The 9668-nt window shown below is 51.2% G+C and overlaps 2 long non-coding RNA genes across 2 annotated transcripts; both read left to right on the top strand.

Annotated features, from left to right (window-relative positions):
• Positions 1 to 303: 303 nt before the first annotated feature.
• On the top strand, positions 304 to 1674 carry LOC135323914 (uncharacterized). The gene is made up of 3 exons (XR_010385398.1): positions 304 to 363; positions 1265 to 1329; positions 1409 to 1674. It is a non-coding gene; the product is annotated as an uncharacterized LOC135323914 (long non-coding RNA).
• Positions 1675 to 2487: 813 nt separating this feature from the next.
• LOC135323870 (uncharacterized) lies at positions 2488 to 4629 on the top strand. The gene is made up of 4 exons (XR_010385378.1): positions 2488 to 3192; positions 3284 to 3324; positions 3408 to 3452; positions 3552 to 4629. It is a non-coding gene; the product is annotated as an uncharacterized LOC135323870 (long non-coding RNA).
• Positions 4630 to 9668: the final 5039 nt, after the last annotated feature.

Genomic DNA, 9668 nt, shown 5'->3' with positions numbered 1-9668 from the left:
GGATTTGAGGTGAAGTGGAATGGGTGCGTATAATGGTGTGGCAGTAGTTGTAGGGCTAGTCCACACTGCCTAGCAGAAGAGTAGTTTTGTTGTTTTGCGTTTTCCAGATGCCACGGGCAGCGTCACAGCCACGATGCTGGAGCGTGGCTCTGGCACAGTACAGGTGAGTGCGATGACAATGGTGGTTTGGAGGAGGGTGCTCTCGCAGATGTGGCTGGAGCTGACCGGCAAGGGGGTCACTGCTTGTGCTCTGGTTTGGCAGGTGATAAAGGCAACTGTGGTGACTGAAGGGAGATCAGTGCGGATGCGGCTGCCATTGAGGATGGCTCTTGAGGAGCGATGGTGATGCCCAGCATTTGAACAGTTAAGTTGAGGGGCAAAGGGTATCAGGGGTGTCTTAACTCTGTGTGTGTGTGTGTGTGCACGCTGATGTTCAGTGTAGAGCGGAGGGCTGTTCTGGATGAGTGGGGTATGTGTGAGGCAGAGGTGCTGAGGTGCGCATGGCAGAAAGTGAGGGTGCGGTAGGCGGGGCAGCTCCAGCCTGTGTCTGTGTTGTTGTGTAGTCTATGTGGTGTGTGTTGTAGCTGTGCTATCTTTTGCTCAGGTCTTGATGTCGCCCTTGCTCTTTGTGCTCAAGGAGCACGGCCTACACTGTGGAGCGCTAGCATTGTAGGCCTCTGTCATGTTTTGCTGGCTTGACTCATCAGTATCGTACCCACGGATGGTGTCTCGTCACGTGCAGGCAGCCGAAGGGGGCGGTCCGTGCCTCCGGCTTTGCATCGTGCCCATCGATCTTTGCGGCCACCGTCGAGGCCTCGTCGGCCGCTCTTGTTCCGAGGCCGCTCTTGTTCTGCGCCTCACCGGTGCCCTTTCAGGGTTTTCTTCCCTGCGTCATCACGGCCTCAGGTCTTCCTCGCTGGCCTCTTCCGCATGGCCGTTCCTCGCTTTGCCGGCTGCTTTCCATCCCGGGCGTTGACATCTTAGTCTTTTCTGGGCTCGTCCAGAGCATCAGAGCCGCAGGGCTGTGGTGTCATCAGATACCATGTGGAACGCATTGGAATAGTTCTTTTTGCATAGGGCTTTCCTTCATGTTTGTGTCTAATTTTTTTTTTTTTTTTTGTCTGTCTGTGTGTGTTTGGAGCTGCCTTGCTTGTGGGTGTTAGGAATGGTGGTGTGCGGAGTGTGTCAGTGATGGACTGGAATGGTGATTTGTCAATGTCTGTGTGCTCCACTTTATGTTGTTTTGTTTTGTTGTTTTTTGCAGATGCTGAGCAGTGTTCTGAGTGGGCCCAAGGGAGCTGGAGGAAGAAAGGGGCATGCCCCAAGAAGGTGAGCTAGAGATTTGGTGTTGGAAGGAGAGTGTTGCGGTCAGTGGGTTGCGCGGTTAATTTTTGCTTTGTGCTTGTAGGCGTGGAGCCTTGCGGGGAGCAGGTCGCTCACATCCAGGAGGAGCAGGGTGAGGTGAGCATCAGTCCGGGAGCGGACGTAGAGCCCGGCGTAGGGCCATCACCTCGTCGGCGCTGTCCCCGTCGCCCAGCGCCGTTCCTGTTTTACAGGTGTGTGGCGGACCTCGGTGTGGGGAGCTATAGCCCAGCAGTTGGGATGGGAGAGCGGAGCAGGAAAAGGTGTGGGAGCGAATGCCTGATGTGGATGGGCTGTGGTGTTGCGGGCATCGCCTGAGCACGTGATTTCTCGCTGTGCTTGCAGGTTTTGCGGGAAGTTGTGGAGAGAAGCAGCTGAGTGCTGAGAAGAGCCTGAGCAGGTGAGCGGGGGAGCTTGTTGGGTCTGATTTTATTGTGGTGTGGGTGGTGTTGGGCTGCCTGTCGGTGATGCCTTTTGCTCTGCTTTTTCAGGTCTGCTGTGGGCCTTTCCCAGGCGTGGCTGAGACTTTCAGGTGAGTGGATTGGAGCTGGATGTTGTAGGGCTGGTGAGCGCTGCCTGGCAGAAGAGTCACTTTGTTATTTTGTTTTCTTCCAGGTGCCACGGGCTTCCCCCCGGGCAGGATGTTGGTGTTTGGAGTTGTTGTGGTGCAGGTGAGTGGAGTGCCGATGGCGCTTTGGTGGAGGGTGCCCTTGCAGATGGGGATGGAGCTGACTGGCAAGGGGGTGACTGCTTGTGCTCTGGTTTGGCAGGTGATGAAGGCAAATGTGGTGAGCAAAGGAAGATCAGTGTGGATGCGGCTGCTGCTGAGGATGGCTCTTGAGGACCGGTGACCTACAGCACTGCCACAGTTAAGTTGAGGGGCAAAGGGTGTTGGGGCATCCTCAGTTTCTGTGTATGTGTGTGTGCGTGCTGATGTTCAGTGTAGAGTGGAGGGTTGTTCTGGATGAGTGGTGTGTGTGAGGCAGAGGCAGTGGGGTGTGCATGGCAGAAAGCGAGGGTGGGTGTCAGGCAGGGCAGCTCCAGCCTGTGTGTGTGTTGTTGTGTAGTCTATGTGGTGTGTGTTGTAGCTGTGCTATCTTTTGCTCAGGTCTTGATGTTGCTCTTGCTCTTTGTGCTCAAAGAGCACAGCCTATGCTCTGCAGCGGTAGCGTGGCAGGCATCCATTGTCTTTTGCCTGGCCAGACTCATCAGCATTGCTCCAATGGACTACATCTTGTTCTGCACAGGCAGCTGAAAGGGGCAGTCTGTCACTGTGACTCTGCATTGTGGCCGTTTGCAGTGTAGTCATAGTCGCGGCCATCGTCGAGGCCTCATCGGCCGCACCTCTTCCGGGGCCGCTCTTGTTTTGCGTCTCGCTGGCGCCCTTTCAGGGTTTCCTTCCCTGCGTCATCATGGCCTCGGGTCTTTCTCGCCGGCCTCCTCTGCGTCAGTCTTCTGAGCTTTGCCGGTGCCTTTCCATCCTGGGCATTGACGTTTGACTCTTTTCTGGGCTCGTCCAGAGCCTAGGCCCTACGATGCCACCACTGTGTGGCTCTTCCTGGCCAGTAGTGTCTTATGTGTGGGAACAGGTTTTTTTTGTGTAGGGCTGTCCTCTGTGTTTGTGTCTGCTGTTTGTTTGTCTGTGTGTTTTTGGGGCTGGAGCTGCCTTGCCTGTGGGTGTTAGCCATGGTGGTGTGTGGAGTGTGTCCGTGATGTACTGGAGTGGTGGTGTTGCAGGCATCGTCTGAGTGTGTGATTTCTCTCTGTGCTTGCAGGTTTTGCGGGAAGTTGTGGAGAGAAGCAGCTGAGTGCTGAGAAGAGCCTGAGCAGGTGAGCGGGGGAGCTTGTTGGGTCTGATTTTATTGTGGTGTGGGTGGTGTTGGGCTGCCTGTCGGTGATGCCTTTTTCTCTGTTTTTTCAGGTCTGCTGTGGGCCTTTCCCAGGCGTGGCTGAGACTTTCAGGTGAGTGGATTGGAGCTGGATGTTGTAGGGCTGGTGAGTGCTGCCTGGCAGAAGAGTCACTTTGTTATTTTGTTTTCTTCCAGGTGCCACGGGCTTCCTCCCCAGGCATTGGAGTTGTTGTGGTGCAGGTGAGTGGAGTGCCGATGGCGCTTTGGTGGAGGGTGCCCTTGCAGATGGGGATGGAGCTGACTGGCAAGAGAGTGACTGCTTGTGCTCTGGTTTTGCAGGTGATGAAGGCAAATGTGGTGAGCAAAGGAAGATCAGTGTGGATGCGGCTGCTGCTGAGGATGGCTCTTGAGGACTGGTGACCTACAGCACTGCCACAGTTAAGTTGAGGGGCAAAGGGTGTTGGGGCATCCTCAGTTTCTGTGTATGTGTGTGTGCGTGCTGATGTTCAGTGTAGAGTGGAGGGTTGTTCTGGATGAGTGGTGTGTGTGAGGCAGAGGCAGTGGGGTGTGCATGGCAGAAAGCGAGGGTGGATGTCAGGCAGGGCAGCTCCAGCCTGTGTGTGTGTTGTTGTGTAGTCTATGTGGTGTGTGTTGTAGCTGTGCTATCTTTTGCTCAGGTCTTGATGTTGCTCTTGCTCTTTGTGCTCAAGGAGCACAGCCTATGCTCTGCAGCAGTAGTGTGGCAGGCATCCATTGTCTTTTGCCTGGCCAGACTCATCAGCATTGCTCCAATGGACTACGTCTTGTTCTGCATAGGCAGCTGAAAGGGGTGGTCTGTGACTCTGACTGTGCATCGTGGCCGTTTGCGGTCCGTCATAGTCGTGGCCACCGTTGAGGCCTCATTGGCCACACCTCTTCCGGGGCCGCTCTTGTCTTGCGTCTCGCTGGCGCCCTTTCAGGGTTTCCTTCCCTGCGTCATCATGGCCTCGGGTCTTTCTCGCCGGCCTCCTCTGCATCACTCTTCTGAGCTTTGCCGGTCCCTTTCCATCCTGGGCATTGACGTTTGACTCTTTTCTGGGCTCGTCCAGAGCCTCGGCCCTACGACGCCACGACCGTGCGGCTCTTTCTGGCCGGCAGTCTTATGTGTGGGAATAGGGTTTTTTTTGTGTAGGGCTGTCCTCTGTGTTTGTGTCTGCTGTTTGTTTGTCTGTGTGTTTTTGGGGCTGGAGCTGCCTTGCCTGTGGGTGTTAGCCATGGTGGTGTGTGGAGTGTGTCCGTGATGGACTGGAGTGGTGGTGTTGCGGGCATCGCCTGAGTGTGTGACTTCTCTCTGTGCTTGCAGGTTTTGCGGGAAGTTGTGGAGAGAAGCAGCTGAGTGCTGAGAAGAGCCTGAGCAGGTGAGTGGGGCAGCCTGTTGGGTCTGATTTTATTGTGGGGTGGGTGGTGTTGGGCTGCCTCTCAGTGATGCCTTTTTCTCTGTTTTTTCAGGTGTGCTGTGGGCCTTTCCCAGGTGTGGCTGAGACTTTCAGGTGAGTGGATTGGAGCTGGATGTTGTAGGGCTGGTGAGCGCTGCCTGGCAGAAGGGTCACTTTGTTATTTTGTTTTTTTCCAGGCGCCACGGGCTTCCCCCCAGGCAGGATGTTGGCGTTTGGAGTTGTTGTGGTGCAGGTGAGTGGAGCGCCGATGGCGCTTTGGTGGAGGGTGCCCTTGCAGATGGGGATGGAGCTGACTGGCAAGGGGGTGACTGCTTGTGCTCTGGTTTGGCAGGTGATGAAGGCAAATGTGGTGAGCAAAAGAAGATCAGAGGGTGTGGCTGCTGCTGAGGATGTGTCTGCTGTTGAGGATGCCTCTTGAGGAGCAACAGTGATGCAGAGCACTGCAAAAGCGAAGTGCATGGGCAAAGGGTGTTGCGGGGTGTGTGTGTGTTGGTGTGTGTGTGTTGGTGTGTGTGAGGCAGAGGCAGTGGGGTGTGCATGGCAGAAAGTGAGGGTGGGTGTCAGGCAGGGCAGCTCCAGCCTGTGTCTGTGTTGTTGTGTAGTGTATGTGGTGTGTGTTGTAGCTGTGCTATCTTTTGCTCAGGTCTTGATGTTGCCCTTGCTCTTTGTGCTCAAGGAGCACAGCATATGCTTTGTAGTGCTAGTGCAACAGGCATCTGCTGTCTTTTGTCTGGTCTTGACCGACTCATCTGTGTTGCTCCAATGATCATCTTGTTCTGTGCAGGCAGCTGAAAGCAGCAGTCTGTCACTGTGATTCTGCATTGTTTCTGGCCAATCATCTTGGCAGCCATCATTCAGGTCTTGTTGGTTGTGTGTTTTCTGAGGCCTCTCTTATTTTGCATCCTCCTGGTGCCCTTTCAGGGTTTTCTTCCCTGTGTCATCAGAGCCTCGGGTCTTTCTTGCTGGCCTCTTCCGCATGGCCGTTCCTCGCTTTGCCGGCCCCTTTCCATCACAGATGGTGGCATCTGACTCTTTTCTGGTCTCGTGGAGAGCACCAGAGCCGCACGGTCGTGGCATTGTAGGGCTTTCTGGCTGGCAGCATCTTCTGTGCTGGCATTGTTTTTTGCATGGAGGGTGTGTGTACGTGTCTGTGTGTACGTGTCTGTGTGTACGTGTCTGTGTGTACGTGTCTGTGTGTACGTGTCTGTGTGTACGTGTCTGTGTGTACGTGTCTGTGTGTACGTGTCTGTGTGTGTGTTTGGAGCTGCCTTGCCTGTGGGTGTAGTAATGGTAGTTGCCAGAGCAGAATAATGTATCTATGAAACACTTATTTTGTTTTTTCTTTTTTTTTTTTGGGGGGGGGGGGGGTTGTGTCAGTAAGAGATAAAAGTAGGTTTTTTTCTTTAATTTTTTTTATTGGGATGGCCATTTTGGGGGCGGGGGGGGGGGGTTCTATTCATGCCAGGATAGTGTTATCTTTAAATAAGGATGGAAGCATGTGGTTTTGTTAGTAGCTGTGATGACTGTCTGTGGTGGGAGTGTGTGGGCAGTTGGGTGGGCTTGGTGGTGAGTGTTTCTAATCTTGTATGCATGTGTTTTTCTTTTTCCAGGTTGTAGTTAGAATTTATTTTAAAATAATTTAAAAAAAAACCCCAGCTGGGGGATTTTTTTTTTTTTCCCCCGGCTGGGTTTTTTTTCCCCCGGTCCCGGCCGCTCTGCGAGGCGATGATCATCGCCAATGTTGGTGCGGAGCTGTGGCTGGGGACTGGGGGTTTTGTAGGCAGGGCAGTTTTTGGAGGTGTCCAGTAATGCTGTTACTGGGAGCTGTCCAAAAGACTGGAGGCGCTTGCCTGTTACTGTAGGGAGGTAGAATGATTGTGGTGGGAGTGAGTGGGCAGCTGTGTGGTTGTTGGGTGGGCTTGGTGGTGAGTGTGTCTAACTTTGTATGCATGTGTTTTTCTTTTTCCAGGTTGTAGTTAGAATTTATTTTAAAATAATTAAAAAAAACCCCAGCTGGGGGATTTTTTTTTTTTCCCCCGGCTGGGTTTTTTTTCCCCCGGTCCCGGCCGCTCTGCGAGGCGATGATCATCGCCAATGTTGGTGCGGAGCTTTGGCTGGGGACCGGGGGTTTTGTAGGCAGGGCAGTTTTTGGAGGCGTCCAGTAACGTTGTTACTGGGAGCTGTCCAAAGGACTGGAGGTGCTTGCCGACTGATGAGAGTAGTAGCGGTGAGAATGTAGAGGTGAATGCTGAAGAGTGTGTGCAGCTCTTGTAGAGTGTGGGCTTGTTATGTTTTGTATGTTGTGATGATGATTTTTTTTTGTGCAATAAAACAATAAAGATGGTGGTGTGTGTGTCTCCTTTCAAATAAAGATGGTTTTGCTGTTTGTTTCTGTTGTCTTATTTGAACTGCATGCGCCACACATTTGCTCTTACCCTTTTCCTCTTTGCTCTTGCTCTTTTGACCTTTTAAAATAAGAAGAAGGCAGAAGTTTTTGTCTTGTTCTTATTTTAATTTTTTGGTCCTCTGTTCTGTTTCCTATTCTTTTTTTCTTTGTCTGTCTCTTATGCCTTTTTCTTCTCCTTTTCCCTGATTGTCTATGTTCACTTTGTCCAGGTTTCTCTCTACCTTTCTCTGTCTTTACTATTTACTCTTTCAGTCTGCCTGCACTGTGGTGCTCTGCTCTCTGTGCTTTTCTCTGTATTCTGTGCTCTGCCCTCAGCTTTGTGTTTTCTGCTTTGCTCTCTGTGTTCTGCTGTGTTCTGCTTTGCTCTGTATTTTGTGTTTTGCTGTGCTCTTTGCTGTGCTTTTTGCTTTGTTCTGTTCTCTGTGTTCTGCTCTTTTCTCTGTTCTGCTCTCTCAGCTCTCCTGTGTGTGCTTTTTGCTCTGTTCTCTGTTTTCTCTGTTGTTTTCTGTGCTTTCTGTCTTCTCTGTGGTTGTCTTTGTTCTCTCTGGTTGTCTTCTCTGTTGTCTTTTTTCTGTTTGTTGTCTCTGTTGTTCTGTGTTTGTCCTCTGTTGTCTTTGTCTTTGTTTGTTGTCTTTGTCCTCTGTTGTTCTGTCTTTGTCCTGTGTTTGTCTTTTGTTGTTTGTCTTGTCTCTCTTTGTCTTTGTCTTTGTCTCTCTTTGTCTTTGTCTTTGTCTCTCTTTGTCTTTGTCTTGTCTCTCCTTGTCTTTGTCTCTCCTTGTCTTTGTCTCTCCTTGTCTTTGTCTTGTCTCTCCTTGTCTTGGTCTTGTCTCTCTTGTCTTGGTCTTGTCTCTCTTTGTCTTGGTCTTGTCTCTCTTTGTCTTTGTCTTTGTCTCTCTTTGTCTTTGTCTTTGTCTTTGTCTCTCTTTGTCTTGGTCTTGTCTCTCTTTGTCTTGGTCTTGTCTCTCTTTGTCTTTGTCTTTGTCTTCTGTTTCCTCTTCCTCTTCTCCTCTCTTCCTCTTCTCCTCTCTTCCTCTTCTCCTCTCTTCCTCTTCTCCTCTCTTCCTCTTCTCCTCTCTTCCTCTTCTCCTCTCTTCCTCTTCTCCTCTCTTCCTCTTCTCCTCTCTTCCTCTTCTCCTCTCTTCCTCTTCTCCTCTCTTCCTCCTCTTTTTTCTAGCATACTGGCTGGGAGCAAATAATAATAATTTCACCATTTAAAAAAAAAATTATTTGCTCCCAGCCAGTATCCTACCCCTGCTACTGAATTCATTAAATATGCAAATTAAGCCTTTCTATACTTATTATTTTTTCTTTCTTTTTATATATACTATATACACACTATACACACATACTACACAGTCTATGCATGCATATATGCACAAAAACTGCACATACACAAATAATATACATAGTACATACACAGTGCATATACCCTCCATGCACCACAACATACACTACACAAAAACAGAGGGTGGACCACATGCTAACAGCAGTCACAGCAAAAGCAATTCACCACATATAAGCAATTAGGGGAACCACACACACTTGTCAGGTACCCACCCAACAGCATACACACCCACCTGGTCACACCCCCCCCCCCCCCCCCCCCGCCCAAGAATCACACACTAGGGCAATAGTTCACCTGTACACTAGGGTTAACAATCTGACACCAAAGACAATTACCATTAGGTAGCCCCCTGCTGTTAGCATTGGAGCTACTCCACACCCCTTATTATTAGACTTTGACTGCCCCCTGGTGGTCAGTCACAGTAACACTGTTAGGGTTACACATGAGCACCTGGGACTTAGGGATAGGGCCTACAGGCACTAGGGTAGGGGGGGGGGCTCCGGGGGGGGCTAGGGACGGGGGGGGGAGGCTAGGGCTGGGGGCACTAGGGCAGGGGGGCAGGCTAGGGCGGGGGGGCTAGGGGGGGTGGGGCTGGGAGTTAGGGTTAGGGGGCTAGAGCTAGGGCTACGGCTTAGGGGTTACGGTTAGGGTTACAGGTTAGCAGCTAGGGCTAGGGCTAGAGCCATTGAGGCTTAGGGTTGGGGTTGGGGTTGGGTTAGGGTTAGGTGGTTGGGGTTGGGTTGGGTTGGGTTAGGGTTGGGGTTAGGGTTAGGGTTAGGGGTTGGGTTAGGGTTAGGGTTAGGGTTAGGGTAGGGTTAGGGTTAGGGTTAGGGTTAGGGTTAGGGTTAGGGTTAGGGTTAGGGGTTAGGGTTAGGGTAGGGTTAGGGTTAGGGTTAGGGTTAGGGTTAGGGTTAGGGTTAGGGTTAGGGTTAGGGTTAGGTTAGGGTTAGGGTTAGGGTTAGGGTTAGGGTTAGGGTTAGGGTTAGGGTTAGGGTTAGGGTTAGGGTTAGGGTTAGGGTTAGGTTTTAGGGTTAGGGTTAGGGTTAGGGTTAGGGTTAGGGTTAGGGTTAGGGTAGGGGGGGTGGGTGGGGGGGGGGTGGTGGGTGGGAGGGGGTGGTGTGGTGGGGGGTGGGTGTGGGTGGGTGGTAGAGGTTATAAATTTAAAGTTAAAGTTTAAAGTTAAAGTTAAATTAAATTTAAATTTTAAATTTAAAGTTAAAGTATTAAATTTAAAGTTAAGTTAAAGTAAAAGTTAAGTTAAATTTAAA

The sequence above is a fragment of the Dromaius novaehollandiae genome, chromosome 29, assembly GCF_036370855.1.
Source record: "Dromaius novaehollandiae isolate bDroNov1 chromosome 29, bDroNov1.hap1, whole genome shotgun sequence".
Lineage (NCBI taxonomy): Eukaryota > Metazoa > Chordata > Aves > Casuariiformes > Dromaiidae > Dromaius > Dromaius novaehollandiae.
Note: the sequence above shows the minus strand (reverse complement) of the source record. Positions and strands in the feature narration are given on the sequence as shown.